Genomic DNA, 21,612 nt, shown 5'->3' with positions numbered 1-21,612 from the left:
CTCAAAGGAAATTTTGTGAGGGGTGGGCACAGAAAGGTACATGGGAATGATGTCAGTTTGGTGAATTCAGTTCTTTGATCATGATCACAAGACAGTCATGGTGGTCTGACCATCTTCCAGCACCTTCAGGTTGACATTGTCTCTTCTATCTAGATAACATGTGGGTGCACCCATATTGTAGGTTTCCTAAAATACATTTCCCTTTGCTTTATCTAGTTATTATAAGATTTATAGATTTCAGCTGGGTGTGGTGGCTCATGCCTATAATCCCAGCTACTTAGGAGGCTGAGGCAGGAAGAGTTCAAGTTTGAGGCCAGCCTGGGTAATTTAGTGGGACCCTGTCTCAAAAAAAGGATGAGGTTCTAGTTCAGTGGATTCAATCTCTGGTACTATTGAAAAAGACAACTGGAGCTGGGCACGGTGGTGCACACCTGGAATCCCAGTGGCTCAGGAGGCTGAGGCTGAAGAACTGCAAGTTCAAAGCCAGCCTCAACAATTTAGTGAGACTCTTAGCAACTCAGCAAGACCCTGTCTCTAAATAAAATTTTAAAAAAGGGCTGGGGATGTGACTCAGTGGTTGGTTAAATGCCCCTGGGTTCAATGCCCAGTAAAAGATTGGTAGATTTTTCAGAAATTGTGGAGTGACAGGTCTGAAGAAAAAAATGGGCCTGGGGAGTAAGTCTGATCATAGGGCTTTTAGATTTATAGCTATAGTCTCTCTTTCCTTCACCTTTTTTTTTTTTTTTTTTTCAAGAATTTATTCTTTTTTTTTTTTAGTTGCGGTGCTGGGGATTGAACCCAGGGCCTTGTGCATGCAAGAAAAGCACTCTACCAACTGAGCTATATCCCCAGCCCTCTTTCCTTCACCTTGTCTCCTTTCTTCTGATCTTTATTCTGTCTATCCTAACTCAGAAAAGATAGATGCCATTCTTGACCTCAAAGAATTTATAATCTAGTAGGGAAGATAGATAATAATATTTTTATAACACTTATGATCATAAAGTTACAAGTAGAATTAAATACTTTTTAATATTTAAAGGACACTAACCACACTGGACTCTTTTCCACTAGCCCTTCCAGATCCACCCTCCATCATTCTCAACTCTGCTCTATTCCTCTGGCCTCAGACTGGGTTTGACCCATAAGAGGCATGAACAGGAGATGGGAGGCTGGGAGCTAAGTGAAGTCAGGCTTCTCTCTCCCCTTCCCTGCCAGGCTATCGCTTGACTTCTTTTCTTTGCTGAAAGCCACACCTGTTCTCTCTGGGTTCTAGGAACCACCATCTCCTTACTCCTTCAGGTGAGAGGTTGGTAAGGGCTTCCTGCTGCAGCTAGTGCATGATGCTTCACCACAGTTGGTTGGCTTTCTTTAACCGTGTTCATGCCCTAGTAAATGGCTACCTAATCGAGCTTACCCATAGATATGATCTTTTTCTGCTAGTATCCGACAATGACCTAGATCATAGAAAGTAGGGCTACTGGTGATGAAAGGAGCATTCTAGGCAGAGAAAAGTGTTGCTGGAGTATAGAGAAGAGGGGGCTGCTGCTGGAAGGGAAGCCAAGGGTCAAATCATAGGTCATTGGATATAATGGATGATTACTTTTTTCTTCCTCTCTCTCTCTCTGGCTGCTCAGCACTTAAAACACCTTCTTGTGTTTGGGGAACTCCCCATTCTGTGAGTCTTGGTGGGAGGCCAGCTGGCCTCTTATTATAGCAGCTTAGTACCCAGGTGGTGAGCCATGGCCACATGACCTAGTTACAGCCAATCAGGTGCACACGCATCCAGCCTTTGGATCAGGAGCCAGAAGCACAACAGTGAGAAATTCTCTTCTGGTCTTGGCAGGTGCAGGAGTGGCTCTACCCATGTTTTCCAGGGTGTTGGCAGTACAGGCTGTGGCATCCATTTCCGCAGCTTGGCCATAGCCTCCCCGATGACCATATCCTTTTAAACTTCCTTTCTTATCTGAATGGATCAGAGTCAATTTCTTCCTAGTGGCAGTATCTTTTCAGTACATTTCTTTGTTTTTAAACAGCTAGTTAATTTCTGTTGTTGGTAACTAAGAACACTGAAAACTAGGTACACTATGGTGACTGAACACTATGTTTCATTTGTTTTGACTTTAATCATAAGAATAAAAGGAAACCACTGAAGGCTTTTTTGGTGGGGGGATAACAGAGGGTACCAGGGATTGAACTCAGGGGCACTCAACCCCTAAGCCATATCCCCAGCCCTATTTTGTATTGTATTAAGAGTGTATTGGCTATCACTAATGAGGAGAAACCCAGTTCTCACTGAGTTGATCAGTGCCTCACTTTTGCTGAGACTGCCTTTGAACTCATGATCCTCCTGCCTCGCCTCCCGAGTCGCTGGGATTATAGGTGTGTGCCACCACACCCAACCCGTTGAAGGTTTTTAAGTGGCAGGAATGGAGTGATAGACAGGACCAATCTGCATTTTGGAAAGATCTCTCAGACTACTTCAAGGAGGGTCTATATTAAAGGTAGGGTAGATGATATTGGCTTATATAAGGGGCAGTAGTGGAATCAGAGAGAGAAGTGCCTGTATTTAAGGGTAATTTAGCAAGTAAAATAGCTATTATTGGATGTGGAGGAATTTAAATAGAGATATCAGGGTTAGTCCATGATTTTCTGCCTTCTAAACTGGGTGTTGACTACATAAAGCTCAAGAACTTGGTTTAAATTCTCAATGACTGCCAAGGACTTGAAGACTGATTAAGATGATTTATCCATTCTTCTATGCTTTCATATACATGCATAAACTTGTTGGAGTTCGGTATCAAGTTACACATAAATTTTCTTTGGATCCGGACTCTGAATTCAGACCATTTTTCAGTGCTTGGCTATCACTAATGAGGAGAAACCCAGTTGGTCTCTGAGTCACATTGTGAAATAGTATTTGGTGCTCAGGATTCATCTGCAATGCTGGATTCAACACATCCTTGGGCTGGTGTGAGTAGGAGGAAAATCATTTTAGAGAGGCCAGAATTGGGCTGCCATCTGTCATGCATGAGCTTTTGTCCTTTCACCTAACTGGTGAATAAAACATTTAACAGGCTATAGCTGGAAAGTGATACATGTCTCCATTCATGAGAAAACCCTAAATTTTGTTTTCTGTTTAAGGACATTTTTTACATCCTCTGACCTGTGTTTATGAATCTTCGATTGAATAAATAGTTGTCTAAAGTCCACAATCACCAGCACTTACACCAGGATCTAAGATCAGGAAATCATAAAACTAGTATTTGCTACTTACTGGATTCACAGCCTCCTCAATGTGAGTTAAGCCATATTTAGTACCACTTCCAAACATGACTTATTTATGACTCTCCCCAGCCAAAGTCATAAAATTGCCCTTTATTCTGCACTTACTTTGTACCAATTACTCTGATAACCACTAATATGTATCTAAGCACATAGCATATACCTCACTTACACATCATATATTTAGTTAACTCTCACTGTAACCATATGAAATTTGTATTGCTGACCCCATTGCACACATAGGGAATTGATGTCCACATTTAGAAATCTGAATTTGAACCCAGATATGTTGTACAAGGCTCGTCAAACCACTGTTTCAAAAAATCATCTGACCTATCATTTGTTCCTCTCCTTTATTCTGTGTTCTCTCAACTGGTCTTCATCTGGGATGTGTTATATATTACAATATGTTTAAATTGAAGACATACCTATTTAATAGAGATAAAAGCATAGACAAATAAATGAATAAGTGGAGTAGTAAAGAAATAGTTAAATGATTTAAAATTTAAGTGACTAAAATAAGTCATCAGGATCTTTAATCAATCCAGAAAAATTAACAAGCACCCTTCAATGGATCCCTACATTTGACTCTTACATTAAGACTTAGGGCCAGGTATGGTAGCACATACCTGTAATCCCAGCAGCACAGGAGTTTAAGGTAGGAAGATCACAAGTTCCATGCCAGTCTCAGCAATTTAGTAAGGCCTTAAGCAACTTTGTGAGACTCTATCTCAAAATAAAAAATAAAAAGGACTGGAGATGTGACTCAGTAGTTGGTAACAAAAAAAAAAAAAAAAAAGGGGGGTAAGAAATAGAAAAAGCTTCTAGAAACATCAGACTGGCTCCATCACAATATCACAATGCAGGGAAATGCTGGACCTGGAATCAAAAGATAGAATTTAAATCTGAGCTTTAAATTCTAGTTTTTTTTTTTTTTTTTTTTGCTAGTTGTGTGAACTTGAGCAAATCACTTAACATCTCAGAAGTTTTATATGAATTAAATGAATAACATTTACAGAAATTATTTAAAAACCATGAAGCATTATGCAAATGCAGATATTGCTAACTTACTGGAGGCCCTAATGGTTGGATTTCTGGAAATCAAGTTTAGGGCAAATAATAACTATGCTCCTGTTATGGTTTGGATCATCACCTAAAGGCTCTTGTGTTGAAGTCTTGGTCCCCAATGTAGCAATGTGCTGTGGTACACACCAGTAATTCCAGCAACTTGAGAGGCTGAGGCAACTTTGCAAGACCCTATCTCGAAATGAAAAATAAAAAGGTCCAGGAACCCCTGTGTTCAATCCCCAGTAAAAAAAAACAAAAACAAAAACAAAAGTTCTCCAATGTTAGAGAATCAGAAATAAAATCAGGATTTATTTCTACCTTGCACTGTGCACTTCCCTCTTTAGAATACCTTTGCTGAACACCATTTATGGAAAAAAATGTAACCTAAGCATCTTTGGCTAAATTTAGCAGATAATGTTGAATGATGAGACTAGAAGAATATATTTAGGGAGAAAGCCTACTTAACATGAGCTGTTATCTGCTAGAGAAAAAAAAAAAATAGGTTTCAGGTATTCCTAGAACTCCACCTAACGTATTATTCATCACAAAGCAAAAAGTCTGCAGTAACTGTACCTAAAATTCTTTTTTAAACTTCTCAACTTTGAATTTATATTTGAAAGCGATTCATTTTTTTTCAATGCAAGATGTCCAGTACCTACTGATATGTCTGTACAACAGATTAGCAAATTCTCATGGGGAAACAACACATAGTTTTCAGTTCAGAGACTCCTTCAAGTTAACGTTTAAATTGTTTGCCTTTTCCATCTGAAGGCTCTGAGAAAAAATTGATTTTTTATTAGCCTGAATGCTTTTGATTATTTCAAACATAAAATAGTTTTAGCTCAATTTGCATAACCCATAGAATCTAAGCAAAACACTGAAGGAAGGAGAGTGGGCACACATTGTTGAGTGTGACATTTTATCTACTATGGGGGAAGAGGGAAATGGAAGTTGTAATGGAAATGAATGACAGGATAGGAAAATAAAATACATCAAGAATTGAGTGAATGTTTTCTCTGATAAGTGGATGACGATACATAATGGGAGAGAAGGGGGTAAGGAAGAATGGAGGAACTTTGGATTGTGTAAAGGGAAATGAGAAGAGGGGAGGGGACAAGGGGAAGGAAAGATGGTGAAATGAGACAAACATTGTTACCCTATGTACATGTATGATTACATGAATGGTGCGAATCTACATTATGTACAACCAAAGAAATAAAAAGTTGTATCCCATTTGTGTACAGTGAATCAAAATGCATTCTGCTGTCATGTATAACTAAATAGAGCAAACAATAAAAAAAGAATTGAGAATAAAAACAAACACGAAACACCCAAAAATAAATAAAAATAAACTATTTTAGCAAGGTTGCAGCATACAAAATCAATATTCAGAAATAAATTGTATTTCTGAACACTAGCAACCCAAAAATGATGTTAAGAAAACAATTCCATATTCAATAGAATCAGAAGGAATGAATTTAACAAAGAAAGTGCAACCTTATGCTCCAAAAACACGGATGAAAGCATTGAAAGAATGCATAAACAGATGGAAGAACATCTATGTTCATGGATCAGAAGAAACATTGCTAAAATGGCAAGACTTTGTAAATTTATTTACAGAATCTGCGTAATCCCTACAAAAATTCCAGCTGCCTTATTTAAAACATAGAAATTGAGGTTGATCCTAACATTCATATAAAAATAAAAGGGACCCAAGCAATTCCTTCTTTTTGTTTGTTTCTGTTTTTGTTTTTTGTGGTACTAGGGATTGAACTCAGGGCCTCACACAGGCCCAAACTTGATAAAGAACCAAGTTTAAAGACTTAAAAGATTCATACTTCCTGATTTTAAGACTCATTATAGAGCTGCAATAATCAAGACAGTAAGGTACTGGCAAAAGTCCACACATATAAATCAATGGACTAGAATGGAAAATATAGAAGTGATTTCTTAATTTATGGTTAGCTGATTTTTGACAAGGTTTCCAAGATGTGGAAAGAACAGTCTTTTCAACAAATGGTGCTGGGACAACTGGATATCTACACACAAAAAAATGAAGTTGAACTCCTACCTCATACCATATTAAAAAATTTATAATGAATCAAAAACCTATCAGAGTGAAAAGTACAAAACTTTTAGGAAAAAACAGACGTATGTTAATTGTGACCTTGGAATGGGCAATGGTTTCCTAGGCATGAAACCAACAGCACAAGCAAACCAAGAAAAAATAAATAAATTAGATGTCATCAAAATGAAGAACTTTTGGCTCCTTTTCATGGCACCTTGTAGGCAGTCATCTGCATCAAGATGAAGTTGAAGGCCAGTCACAGAAACCCTACAGGTACGGTTGCCATGTTCCTCTCTATGGTCTCCTTGAACAAAAAGTTCTCTTCATGGAACAAAAAGAAATATGCTTCCTCTAAACAATGGATTGAAAATTAACTTGATTTATAAATGAGAAGACTGAGGGTGGGGACACTGATTCAGAAATCCCACAACCTATAATAAAAGAGAAATGGTCCAACATCACTGTCCCCTGTGATTTGAAGGTCACAGTGCAATGAAAGTTCTTCATGTTAGGACAGATTCATTGCACCACATTTATTTATCTTTCTGGATATTTTTATAGCCCTTAAGAAAATTATTAAAATAGGAAAAAAGATGAAGCTAAATATCTCCTTCCCAGCCAGAAACTCAAAGTGGATGATGAAAGCAAACTTGGTACTTTTTACAAGAAGTGTATGATCACAGAAATTGCTGCTGATGCTCTGGATGAAGAACAGAAGGCCTATGTGGATCTAATCGGTGGTGGGAAATACAAATAAGGTTTCCCTAAGCAGGATATCTTGATCCATGGTCAAGTTGGCCAGCTACTGAAGAAAGGGCATTGTCGTAAACCAAGGAGAACTGGAAAGAGAAGGCACGAATCTGTTTGGGTTTGCCCGTGGATGCCAATTTGAGTGTTCTCAATTTGGTTAATTGTTAAAAAAAGAAGAGAAGGATATTCCTAGACTGAAGGATACTACTGTGCCTTATTGTTTGGGATCCAAAAGAGCTAGCAGAATCCTCAAATTTTCAATCTCTCCAAAGATGACGTCTGTCAGTATGTTGTCAGAAAACCTTTAAACAGTCAGGCATGGTGGTGCATGCTTATGATCCCAGCAACTCAGGAGACTGAGGCAGGAGGATCACAAGTTTGAGGCCAGCTTCAGCAAAATAGCAGAGACACAAGCAATTTAGTGAGACCCTGTTTCAGAATTAAAAAGGGCTGGGTATATTGCTCAGTGGCTAAGCATCCCTGAATTCAATCCCCAGTACAAAAAAAAAAAAAAAAAAAAAAAAAAAAAAAAAACCCACACCAAAACCAAAACCAAAACAAAACTGAATAAAAACAAACTAAAACTTTAAGCAAGATAGGTAGGAAACCCAAAACCAAAGTACTGAAGATTCTGTGTCTTGTTATTCCATGTGTCCTGCAACACAAATGTTGGCATGTTGCTCTGAAGAAACAGCTACTAAGAAAAATAAGGAAGAAGTTGCACAATATGCTAAACTTTTGGCCAAGAGAAAAAAAAAAAAGCCAAAGAAAATTGCCAAGGATGGATTGCCAAGAGACACAGGCTGTCCTCTCTGAGAACTTCTACTTCTAAGTCTGAGGTCAGTTGAAAATAGGAATTTTTAAGAGTAAAAAATAAAATAAGATCAGACCTCCTCCCTAAAAATAAATAAACAAAAGCTTCTGTCTTTCAAAGGACATCATCAAGAAAATGAAAAGAGAACTCATAGAATTGCAAAACTTATATCTCACAAGGTCATTTTATCTAGAATATGACAACTCAGTAATAAAGACAGTCCAATTAAAAAATAGCAAAAGGCCTTAATAGATGTTATTTCAAAGAAGATTTACAGATGACCAATAATAAGCACATGAAAAGATGTTTGATTGTCATTAGGCATCAGAAGAATGATAATTAAAACTACAAAGAGATAACATTTCACACTCAGTGAGATGGTTATGATAAAAATGATGGATAGGGTTGGCATTGTGGCTTAGTAGTAGAGAGCTTGCCTGGGATGTGTGAGGCCCTGGGTTCCATACTCAGCACCACATATAAATAAATAAAAGATCCATTGACGACTAAAAAAAAAATATTAAAAAAAATAGATGGACAATAAGTTTTGGTGTGGATATGAAGAAAATGGAACCCTCATATACTTTTGGTGAAAATATAAAATGATGCAGCTCCCTTGGAAATAGTCCAACATTTTCCTCAAGAGGTTCAACATGGAGTTGCTATATGACTCAACAGTTTCATTCTTGGACATATACCTGAAAGAAATGAAAACATACATCCATACAAAATTCATATATGAATGTTCACAGTTTATTATCAAGTATTTGTATGTTGTATGTAATTGTACATACCATACTTTTATATGAACTGCTGCGTAGGAAGTTGTTTATAAAGCATCGTCACAAACACAGAAGTAATGCATTATGCTGCATAAAGTTATGATGGCTACAATGTCATTAGAAAATAGGAATTTTTTAGTTCCTTTCTGAACTTATGGGACCACTACCACATATGAGGTCTCTCATTGATGACAATGTTGTTGTGTAGCGAATGACTACCTGTATATGGTTGTATTAGGATCCTCCAGAGAAACAGAACCAATAAAATGTGTTTATATAAATAGAAAAATTTATTTTGAGGAAATGGCTCACATGATTACGGAGTCTGAAACTTGTGCCAGCAGGCTGAACACCCAGGGATGGGTCAATACCACCGACAAAGTCTGAATGAAGGTTGTCTGCTGAAGTATTCACTCTTGCTCAGGAGAGTTTAGACTTTTGGTTGTATCTAGTCCTTAACTGGTTGGATAAGGCCCACCCACATTATGGAGAGCAATCTACATTACTTAAAATCCACTGATTTAAATCTTTTTTTTTAATGGCTATTTTATTTTTTTAATGAAAATATTTTTTATTTTTACAGACACATTTTGATTCATTGTACACAAATGGGGTACAACTTTTCATTTCTATGGTTGTACATGATGTAGATTCACACCACTCATGTAATCATACATATATATAGGGTAATACTGTTTCATTCTACTATTTTTCCATCCCCACCCCCTCCCACCCCTTTTTCCTCTACACAATTCAAAGTTCCTTCATTCTTCTCTTCCCCCCATCTTCCCCCCTTATTATATATTGCCATGCACTTATCAGAGAAAACATTTGACGTTTGGTTTCTCGGGCTTGGACTATTTCACTTGGCATGATATTTTCCAACTTCATTTACCAGTAAATGCCATAATTTTATTCTTCTTTATGGCTGAGTTATATTCCATTGTGTATATATACCACAGTTTCTTTATCCATTCATCAATTGAAGGGCATCTAGGTTGGTTCCACAATCTAGCTATTGTGAATTGAGCTGCTATGAACATTGATGTGGCTGCATCACTGTAGGATGCTGATTTTAAGTCCTTTGGGTATAAACTGAGGAGTGGCATAACTGTGTCAAATGGTGGGTCCATTCCAAGCTTTCTGAGGAATCTCCATACTGCTTTCCAGAGTGGCTGTACCAATTTGCAACTCCACCAGCAATGTATGAGTGTGCCTTTTTCCCCACATCCATGCCAACACTTATTATTGCTTGTGTTCTTGATAATCGCCATTCTAATTGGAGTTAGATGAAATCTTAGGGTGGTTTTAATTTGCATTTCCCTAATTACTAGGGATGATGAGAACTTTTTCATCTATTTGTTGATTACCTGTATATCTTCTTCTGTGAAGTGTCTGCCCAGTTCCTTAGCCCATTTATTGATTGGGTTCTTTGTATTTTAAATGTAAAGTGTTTTTTTTTTTTTTTTTTTTGCGGTGCTGGGAATTTGAACCCAGGGTCTTGTGCTTGCAAGGCAAGCACTCTACCAACTGAGCTATATCCCCAGCCCAAGTATAAAGTTTTTAGAGTTCTTTATAAACTTTTGAGATGAGTGCTCTGTCTGAGGTGTGTATGGAAAAGATTTTCTCCCACTCTGTAGGCTCTCTTTTCACATTGAGTGTTTCTTTTGCTGATAAAAAGCTTTTTAGTTTGAATCTATCCCATTTATTGATTCTGGCCTTTATTTCTTGCGCTATGGGGGTCTTGTTAAGGAAGTATGGTCCTAAGCCAATGGGATAGAGATTTGGGCCTACTTTTTCTTCTATTTGGTGAAGGGTCTCAGGTCTAATTCGTAGAGCCTTGATCTATTTTGAGTTGAGTTTTGTACACAGTGAGAGATAGGGGTTTAATTTCATTTTACTGCATATGGATTTCCAGTTTTGCCAGCACCATTTGTTGAACAGGCTATCTTTTTTCCATTGTAAGTTTTGGGCACCTTTGTCTAGTATGAGGTTACTGTACTTATGTGGGTATGTCTCCGTGTCTTCTATCCTGTACCATTGATCTACCTGTCTATTTTGGTGCCAGTACCATGCCGTTTTTGTTACTATTGCTCTATAGTAGAGTTTAAGATCTGGTATAGTGGTACCTCCTGCATCACTCTTCCTGCCCAGGATTTCTTTGGTTATTCTGGGTCTTTTGTTCTTCCAGATGAATTTCATGATTGCTTTTTCTGTTTCTATGAGATTCATAGGGATTTTAATTGGAATTGCATTAAGTCTGTATAGCACCTTTGGAAGTATGGCCATTTTGATAATATTAATTCTGCCTATCCAGTATCATGGGAGATCTTTCCATCTTCTAAGGTCTTCCTCAATGTTTTGTAGTTTTCATAGTAGAGATCTTTGGTTAGATTGATTTCCAAGTTTTTTTTTTTTTTTTTTTGAGGCTATTGTGAATGGAATTGTTTTCCTCATTTCCCTTTCAGATGTTTCATCGCTTATGTATAAAAATGCTTTAGATTTATGCATGTCGATTTTATATCCTGCTATTTTGCTGAATTCATTTATTAGGTCTAGAAGTTTTCTGGTGGAGGTTTTTGGATCCTCTAAATAGAGAACCATATCATCAGCAAATAGTGACAGCTTGAGTTCCTCTTTACCTATTTGTATCCCTTTAATTTCTTTCATCTGTCTAATTGCTCTGGCTAGTATTTCAAGTATGATGTTGAATAGAAGTGGTGAAAGAGGGCATCCCTGTCTTGTTCCCGTTTTTAAAGGGAATGTTTTCAGTTTTTCTCCATTAAGAATGTTGTTGGCCATGGGCTTAGCATAAATAGCCTTTATAATGTTGAGGTATGTTCCTACTATCCCTATTTTTTCTAGTGTTTTGAAAGCATGAAGGGGTGTTGTCTTTTGTTGAATGCTTTTTCTGAATCAATTGAAATAACCATATGATTCTTATCCTTAACTCTATTGACATGATGGATATTAAATTTATTGATTTATGGATGTCAAACCAACCTTGCGTTCCCGGGATGAACCCCTCTTGATTGTGGTGCACTATCTTCTTAATATGTTTTTGGGTACGGTTTATCAGTATTTTGTTAAGGATCTTTGTGTTTATATTCATCAAGGATATTGATATAAAATTTTCTTTCCTTGGTGTGTCTTTGCCTAGTTTGGGTATGAGGGTGATATTAGCTTCATAGAATAAGTTTCATAGGGTTCCCTCCTTTTCTATTTCCTGGAATACTTTGAGAAGTATTAGAATGAGTTCTTCTTTGAAGGTCTTGTAGAACTCAGCTGAGAATCTGTCTAGTCCTGGGCTTTTCTTGGTTGGTAGGCTTTTGATGGCTTCTTCTGTTTCATTGCTTGAAATTGATCTGTTTAAATTGTGTATGTCCTTCTGGTTTAGTTTGGGAGGCTCATATGTCTCTCTAAATTTGTTGATGTCTTCGATATTTTCTATTTTGTTGGAATACAGATTTTCAAAGTAGCTTCTCATTATGTTATGTATTTCAGTGGTGTCTGTTGTGATATTTCCTTTTTCATCATGAATTTTCATAATTTGAGTTTTCTCTCTCCTTCTCTTTGTTAGTGTGGCTAAGGGTTTGTCTATTTTGTTTACTTTTTCAAAGAACCAACTTTTTATTTTGTCGAGATTTTGAATTGTTTCTTTTGTTTCAATTTCATTGATTTTCAGCTCTGATTTTAATTATTTCCTGCCTTCTACTACTTTTGTTGTTATTCTGTTCTTCTTTTTCTAGGGCTTTGGGCTGTAATGTTAGGTCACTTAGTTGTTGACTTTTTATTCTTTTCTTGAATGCACTCCATGCAATGAACTTTTCCTCTTAGTACTGCTTTCATAGTGTCCCAGAGATTTTGATATGTTGTATTGTCATTCTCACTTACCTCTAAGAATTTTTTTATCTCCTCCCTGATGTTTTCTGTTATCCATGCTTCATTCAATAACATATTATTTAGTCTCCAGTTGGAGTAATTTCTGTTTTTTATTTTGTCATTGATTTCTAATTCCATTCCATTATGATCTGATAGAACAGAAGGCAGTATCTCTATTTTTTTTTTTTTTTTTGCATTTACTAAGGGCTGCTTTGTGGTATTATATATGGTCTATTTTAGAGAAGATTCCATATGCTGCCAAGAAGAAAGTGAATTTGCTCATTGATGGATGGAATATTCTATATATGTCTGTTAAGTCTAAGTTATTGTTTGTGTTATTGGGTTCTACGGTTTCTTTGTTTAGTTTTTGTTTGGAAGATCTATCCAGTGGTGAGAGCAGTGTGTTAAAGTCACCCAGAATTATTGTGTTGTGGTCTATTTGATTCCCGGAATTGAGATGGATTTGTTTGATGAACATGGATGCACCATTGTTTGGGGCATAAATATTTGCAATCGTTATGGTTTTCTTAAGCTGTATGAAATGTCCTTCTTTATCCCTTCTGACTAACTTTGACTTGAAGTCCTCTTTATTTGATATAAGGAGGGAAGCACACACTTTTTTACTGAGTCCATGTGTGTGGATGCCCTTAGTCTGTGGTTTTCTTTTTCTATGAGATGAGTCTCTCGAAGGCAGCATATTGTTGCGTCTTTCTTTTTAATCCGTTCTGCCAGTCTATGTCTTTTGATTGATGAGTTTAGGCCATTAATGTTCAGGGTTATTATTGAGACATGATATGTATTCCCAGTCATTTGTGCTTATTTTTGGTTTTTAACTTGACTTGGTTTCTCCTTTGAATGGTTTTTCCTTTAAGGTAGTTCCTCCCTTTGCTGACCTACATTGTTGTTTTTCATTTCCTCCTCATGGAATATTTTGTTGAGAATATTCGGTAACATGGTCTTTCTATTTGTAAATTCTTATAACTTTTGTTTATCATGGAAGGATTTTATTTCATCTTCAAATCTGAAGGTTAGTTTTGCTGGGTATAGGATTCTTGGTTGGCAGCCATGTTCTTTCAGAGCTTGAAATACATTGCTCCAGGCCCTTCTAGCTTTTAGAGTCTGGTTTGAGAAGTCTGCTGCTATCCATATTGGTTTTCCCCAATATGTAATCTGATGCTTTTCTCTTGCGGCCTTCAAAATCCTATCTTTATTTTGAATGTTAGGCATTTTCATTATAATGTGCCTTGGTGTGGATCTGTTGTGATTTTGTGCATTTGGTGTTCTGTAAGCCTCTTGTATTTGATTTTCCATTTCATTCTTCAGGCTTGGGAATTTTTCTGATATTATTTCATGGAATAGGTTGTTCATTCCTTTGGTTTGTATCTCTGCCCTCCTCAATCCTGATAATTATTAAATTTGGTCCTTTCATGATGTCCCATAGGTTTTGGAGATTCTTTTCATGATTTCTTACCACCTTCTCTGTTTGGGCAACTTTATTTTCAAGATTAAATATTTTGTTTTCATTGTCTGAGGTTCTGTCTTCCAAATGATCTAATCTGTTGGAGATGGTTTCCATTGAGTTTTTTATTTGGTTTATTGTTTCCTTCATTTCAAGGATTTCTGTTTCTGTTTTTTTGTTTTTTTTGAATCTCTATCACTTTGTTGAAATGACCTTTTGCTTCCTGCAGTTGCTCTTTCAACTGTTTATTGGTATGATCATTCATTGCCTGCATTTGTTCTCTTATCTCATCCTTTGCTTCACGAATCATTTTTTTTCTTTCACTTTTTTTTATTTTATAAGTAAAGTTTTATTAGAACACAACCATGCTCATTTGTTTGCATATTGTGTATAGCTGCTTTCTAGTTATATGATACAGTGGAATCATTACAACAACTACCTGGCCCAACAAGTCTAAACATTCACTATCTGTCCCTTTAAGAAATAGCTTCCTAATTCCTGAACTGGACGATCTATTTCTTTTTTTTTTTTTTTTTATTTGGTTTTTAATTTTTTATAGACTGCATTTTGATCATGAATCATTTTAATTATGTATAATCTGAAGTCCTTTTCTGACATTTCTTCTACCATCCTGTCACTGGATTCTATTACTATAGAATCTAGGTTTGTTTGGATCATTTTCTTCTCTTGTTTTTTCATGTTGTTCATGTATCTTCCCCTCTAGCAGTGCAGATCTGGGGTATTACACTTTCCCCCCAATAGGCTTATAGTGACCTTATAGGTTTCCAAACCTTTTCTTTAAGGGGGAGATCAAAATTAGCAGTGCCCAGTTTAGACAGTATGCAACCCAAAACGAAATAGCCCCTATGAGGATGTTAACAATATTGTTGTAATAAACAGAATGAGTTCATTTATTATCTTCAGTATAACAAATAGACTTGCAATAAGGTTTGAAGTTTCTAATGTTGGACAAAAAGGATGCAGAGGGGTGTAGGATGTAGCTGTTAATGGGATAAGAAAAGAATATATAGAAGTTTTAGATCATAGAAAGAGTGGGAGTATAATCAAAAGAAGTTGGTTTTAGCATGGGAAAAGGGAGAAAGAAACTTTGAGGGAACAAATAAACAAAAGAGAGCAAGAAAAGTAGAGAAAGAAAAACTTAAAATGTTTCAATAAGGAGAAAAAAGAAAATCTACATTATAATAGTCATATAGTATTCAAACATCCCAATGTTCAGTAGCCTGATGTATGAGAGGTACCTGACAATGAACCTCAAGTCTCCAGCAGGATTCTCAGGATGAGATTTGCCCCCGCCTAAAGATGGGAGATACAGCTTCCAGGAATTTCCAAGATGGCCACTCTGGCTTCCAAATGTGTTGGCAAATAGGAAGGTGCAGCTTGGGGGTGTGGGCATGGTTGGCTGGCGGTCCTGGAGTCGGGGTGCAGTTGGTTGGGCAGGGGTCCTGGAGGTCAGGTGTTGTCGGTCTGGTTGCGGGATCCTGGAGGCGGGGTACAATCAGTTGGTCTGGGGGTCCTGGTGATGGGGAGCAGTCATTTGATGTGAGGTCCCTAGAGGCAGGGAGTGATTGGTAGGGCTGAGGGATCCTGGAGCCAGGGCTTAGTCAATCTGGCCAGGGGTCCAACAAGTCCTGTCTCAAAATGGTGGCAGTCACGTAAAACCAAACCTGCAGGTACTGTGATAGTGGACTTCCAAGGCAAGAGCAGGCAGCTGGTGCTCCACTGGCAGTCCGTGGTCAGTCTGCTGACTGCTGTTGGATGATTGGGAGGTGAACCTTGGGCCGTGGGTGATGGTAGGTGAAAGGCAGGCAATGGACAGGCAAAAGGCAGGCAAATGGCGGATGGTAGGCACCAGGCAGTGAGCAATCTGCACTAAAAAGTAGTCAATATGCTGGCAGACTGCACGTGATCGCAGTAGATAAATGGGGTAAACAGCAGGGAATCAATAAGCTGCAAAAACTGCCTCACCAAGAAACACATCCTCTGCTTGAAACCTGAGTTATGGAGTGACAAGGAACGCAGCCTCCCTCTAGTCTGCCATCTTGGATCTCCTGATTTAAATCTTAATATCATCCAAAATACCCTCACAGAAACATCCAGAATAATGTTTATAAATATGAACAATGTGGTCTAGCCAAACTGACACACAGAGTTAGTCATGACAGTAGCCTACTCTTCAATCTCTCTCATCTGTCCAAGTGATTGGATGATTTTAAGAAGTGGCACTGTTAATTTGCCTAAAAAGCAGTTCTAAATACAGTTTGCTATTCACAATGAAACTTCAATGGACAGTGTGTACCTGACAAGCTAATCTGGCTATTAATAGAGTTAGTAATGGGAGTGATAAAAATGATTCCCAGTAATTAAGTGACATAATATGTACCTCTAAAAGTTTTCCTTTTCATAAACTTTTTATGTAACTAAACGTTTTAAAATATTACTCATGTTGACATTTCTCCTTTTTATTAACATTTATATGTTGTGAGTTCTTTGTAGCAGATATTGTGAATTTTGCATTTTAAAGTGTTATGTTCCCATCTGGAAAAACAGACATTTGAACACAAGTGAAATTCTTTTTCTTTGCATAAAGACTACCTAGTTATTTATGTGTAAAATAGTAAATCTGGTAGGGTAAGAAAAGCACTCTGGATAAAGATATACCAGAATATTAACAATGGAGAGATGAAAAGGTACTAGAATTGAGAAAATGGTGGAGAAAGTCCTAAAGGGACTTTAAATGTATCCTCATTATTTTTAAAAATTTTACAGAGAATTTGCATGTATTACTTGTGTAATTAGCAGTTATACATCATATATCTGCTCTGATTTCCTTATTTTGCAGATTGCAGAGTGGAGGCTTAGAGAAGTTAAGAGGTTCATAGAAGGTCACATTATAGTCACTGGTAGAGAAGACTAGAAGCCAGGTGTCCTGTTGCTCAGTCTCATTAGTACCCAGGCAGTAATGTACCAAAAAGATCAAAAACATCTTTAAAAAATATGTGTGTGTGTGTGTGTGTGTGTGTGTGTGTGTGTAGAGAGAGAATAAAAAATATTAACTAGCATGAAAGTTTAGTTTATTTTTATATACAGGAACTAATTTGGAAGATATAAGAATTTTCCAGACCAGCTGAGGCAGGAGCGGGGTGCCGGGGGAGACTGTAATGCCTTAGAGAAAGGACTTTGAACTGTTGGACTGGAGATGGGTCAAGGAGGGAAAGAGAGGGCACAGCAGCCATTTGCCTAGGCCCGGAGTGGAAGTAGTGGACAGATCAGGATCCTTTTTGAAGTGGTCCAGTACAGCTCCTTGCAGTGTGAAGGAGGTAACACCTAGAAGTTGTGTATACTGAGTCCCAAAAGTTGTCTTAGTAATTCACCTCTGTGAGCATAAAGATTCAACTATTTCTGTAAACCATTTCTTTTTAACTCTAAACCAGAACCTGAGTTTTCAGGGTCTTCTAAACAGTGTTATTTCAAAATAAACATCTAGAAGTACTTAGTTTTATCAAACATACACATACACACATATAAATTATATTTTCTTTTCTTTCTTTAAATTATTTTTGATTTATTGTACACAAATGGGATGTAACTTTTCATTTCTTTCGTTGTACCCAAAGTAGAGTCACACTGTGTACTCATACATGTATATAGGGTAATGATGTTTGTCTCATTCCATTAAATTAGATTTTCAATAATGTATTTTTCTTTGTACACAAAGTAAATACAACCTATGTTTAATTTGAATTAGGTTTTTTTTTTTTTCAGAATGCCAAACTGTTTCCAAATTTAAAACAACAATATTTTGATTGTTTTACTATCTGCCTGACACATCTCCATGGTAATTTTTCTCCTACTTGTTGAGATGCAGTTTCTTTGATATCCTCTACATAAAACAATAATTTTATATTAGCATTACAAAGATTTTATAATCTTAGTATCCAGTGTTTCCTCTTCCATGTGATCCAAATTTGTGTTTTGTTTTTGTTTTGGTTTTGGTACTGGGGATTGAACCCAGAGGTGCTTTACCACTGAGCTACATCCTCAGTCCTTTTTTTTTTTTTTTTTGAAGTTTGAGGCAAGGTCTTGCTGAATTGTTGAGGCTGGCCTTAAACTTGTGAGCTTCTTGCTTCAAGTCTCCTGTGCTGCTGGGATTACAGGCATGTTCCCCTGTGCTGCGACAAATTTGTTCTGCTTTGATAGCTTAAAATGTCTTTCAGTTTTATAGCATTTTTGTCTATTGCCATGCAAATTGTATAGGTTCGTCAAATTTGAGAAAAATTCTATTGCATTTCATATGTGGCTCAAAAGATTTTAGAACATTTCAGATTTTCTTTGAGCAATGATAATCTTAAATACACCTTGAGTTAATCACACGTGGTTACAAATTGTCCTCAATGCCTTCTGTGAATTTTATGTTATCCTTATTGATATCAGTATTTTGGGGGATTACATACTTGTGATTTCTCAGTTTTTTGTAGGACTGCTATCGTTTGTGCTCTTAAATACTGGAATTTTGATAAAGTCTATCTCAAATCATCCCTATCAAAAAAGAAAGAGAGCATGATGAATTTATAATTGTAAATATTGCATTTTTAAGCATATCGCTGGTGGGAAAATTTTTCCATTTTTGACTAAGTGTCTGCTTACGCTTTTACACATCTGATGATGTTAACAGATGGGTGGTTGCCTGTTCTAATTCAGCTCAGCTGATTCCACTCACCCATTTGTGGTTAGATGGTGGGTTGACAGGCCACTGGATAATCTGGGTTGGCCTGCCACACTGTCATGACTCTTGTTTGGTTGGCTATCAGCTGAGGCAACAGGGAAGATTAGGACAAATGTCATTCATCTTCCAGGAAGCTGCCTTGGGCTTCCTCATAGGGCAGTCACCAGACCTGAGGCCTAATTCCCAACCACTTTTCAAGTTTCTGCTTGCTTTATCTATGGCTTCATTTAAGGCTTCACAAAAGTCCTAAAAATTCTTCCTAACTCTCAAACTCTGCTCTGCCCCTGCCTGCAGCTGCTCTCCCTGAATCCTACCCTGATCCAACAGGTGCATTACAGTAATTAGGTGCAAGGATATGACATTAAAGAATCTCTAATGATGGAGCTGAATTTTAAGACATAAATCAATTTTCATTATTCCTTTTAAATGTCAGAATACATAATTTGTACACATATATAATTCTTTTATAGTAAACGTTCTTTTTAATTAAAATAGGATGACTTTCTCCCAATGATCAAGTTTTAAGCTTGATGTTCTGTATTGTCATGGCTTTCATGTCTTTAAACTTGTTTTATATAGTTTGCAAACTGAATCTCCACCAAATTTTCTGGTACTGACAAACTTGTAGTAATTGAGTTATGGGTTGATATTCATGGTCTTGTAGGCAAAACCCAAGATCATAGGGTAAGGCTGATAAGTAATCATTATCTTCTCAGAAAAAGTACAGAGAGAGCCTAGAGACTTGCATGTTGTGTTGTCATGGTAACAGCTACCCATGTCTTCCTAGTAACAGGATCTATTACTGAGGCCAACACAAATGCTAGCCTGCAACCACAAGCCCAAGGTCAGCTTGTGAATGATATCTTTCTTGAGGGTTAATTAATAAATCTGAGAGACGACAGCAGTGGCCAGCCATGTGAAGTTGACATATTATCTTCATTTCCAGTTCTAGTTGGAGCTTCAGGAGCAGCACCCCTGTCTTTGTTCAATAACATTTTATCTGCGAGCCGCAAAGATTTAATTCCCACGACTGGCCCAAAATGTTTGACTGGAACAAGTCTCAGTGGGTTGTTACTTTCAAAAGAAATCCATCTTGAGTTTACAGAGAACAGCTATGGTTGGAGTGGTCAGCAGTAAACAGTGATAGGAAAGAACAGTGAATCCAGGAGGATTAAAAGAGTCAAACATATCATAGAGAACAACTCTCTACACAAACATGTTAGGAAACTGGCCTGCCATCAAGAAACTGACATGAAGTTCTAGAGTTCTGTTGATAAATATAGCCTCTGCACACCCCTCCCACCCCCATCCACCACCAAAGGCACAATCTGGACAGAAAAATCTCTCATACTCTCTTAGATCCCAGGACATAAACACCTTTAAAACCAAAATGAAATTCTATATTCTAGGTGAAAGGTGAACCTGACGAATAAAGTTCCTCTCTTCCTAAAAATACAAGAATGGTTTATATGCCCACATCTTTCAGTGCCTGGAAAATGTATCTTATAAGGTCCATCTTTCCAAGGAATAATGCAAATCTTGGTATTTGGTTTATCTCTTACCTATTAATGATGCAGATTTGATTTTTCTCTTATGGGTTTGCTGAAAGTGCCAGTAACAATTACAATTATTTAGGCAAGAAATTTGATTACTCTTGACCATTTAACTGTATTACTTGTTAGGAAAGGAATATTATAAGAGTTAGTAAACATTGACCCCAGTTTATGGTGGGCTTTGTCATATAGTCAGTAACTTGTCTTGCACTGCCCTCTTCCTGCCATGCAGGTCCAGTCAGAGCAAGAAAGGACCTTGGAGGTTGGTGCTCAGGGACTCTATCTTTGGGAAAGTTTAAATATAGACTGTATGGTAGATAATTCTATTTATGTCAACTTTCTTAGCCATGATAACAAATTCAGAAATTTCTTGAGAAAACTAGAAATGACCTGGAATGATGCAAAATAGTTAAGAAAGTTCATGATATCACTGAACTAACTTAACCCCTTGCAGCAGAGAACTGGTTCTTATTTATCTTTACTTCCCAGTATTTAACTCAATTACTAGAATGCACAGCCAATAAAACTACTCTATAAATAGACCTTAAGTAACAGTTAATAGTTAAATCAGTAGACCAATTTAACAATTTACATTTTTTTTTCTTTTTTTTCTTTTGGGTGCTGGGGATCGAACCCAGGGCCTTGTGCTTACAAGGCAAGCACTCTATCGTCTGAGCTATCTCCCCAGCCCCTACATTTTACATTTAATGTTGATGTTTTTGTTATTGAGTTTATTACTATTTTTCTAGAAACTCTACTAATGTTCTCAAGAAAGCAATTCCTTAGCTGAGTGTGGTGGTGCAGGCCTGTAATCCCACCTACTACAGAGGCTGAGGCAGGAGAATCACAAGTTCAAGACCAGCTCTGGCAGTTTGGTGAGATTGCCTCAAAATAAAATAAAAAAGGATGGGGATCTAGTTCAGTGGTAGAGCACCCTGTGTTCAATCCCCAGTACTGCAGAGTGTCGGGTAATGGCAAAATCCACAAGGGTCTGACTGAAATAAGGAGTGTTATGTGTACTGTGGAAAATTTCAAAGCAACTCCAAGAAGTATTTAAGTAAAAAAAGAAAACTCTGAATATTGCCTTAGTACATTTGTATTAGGACTATGCTGGAGGATGTGGGAAAGAATGTGCTCTTTTGGTGTGGGAAACATGGGAAGAATGGTAAATTCTCATCTTCCATAGTAGAAGAAAGTCAATATTTGATTT

General features: G+C 37.1%; 1 pseudogene; it reads right to left on the bottom strand.

Moving 5' to 3' along the window:
• LOC124962886 (cell division cycle 7-related protein kinase-like) overlaps positions 1-21,612 on the bottom strand; it is a 112,403-nt pseudogene that overhangs the window by 55,840 nt on the left and 34,951 nt on the right.

This window comes from Sciurus carolinensis, chromosome 13 (assembly GCF_902686445.1).
Source record: "Sciurus carolinensis chromosome 13, mSciCar1.2, whole genome shotgun sequence".
Taxonomy (NCBI): Eukaryota; Metazoa; Chordata; class Mammalia; order Rodentia; family Sciuridae; genus Sciurus; species Sciurus carolinensis.
Note: the sequence above shows the minus strand (reverse complement) of the source record. Positions and strands in the feature narration are given on the sequence as shown.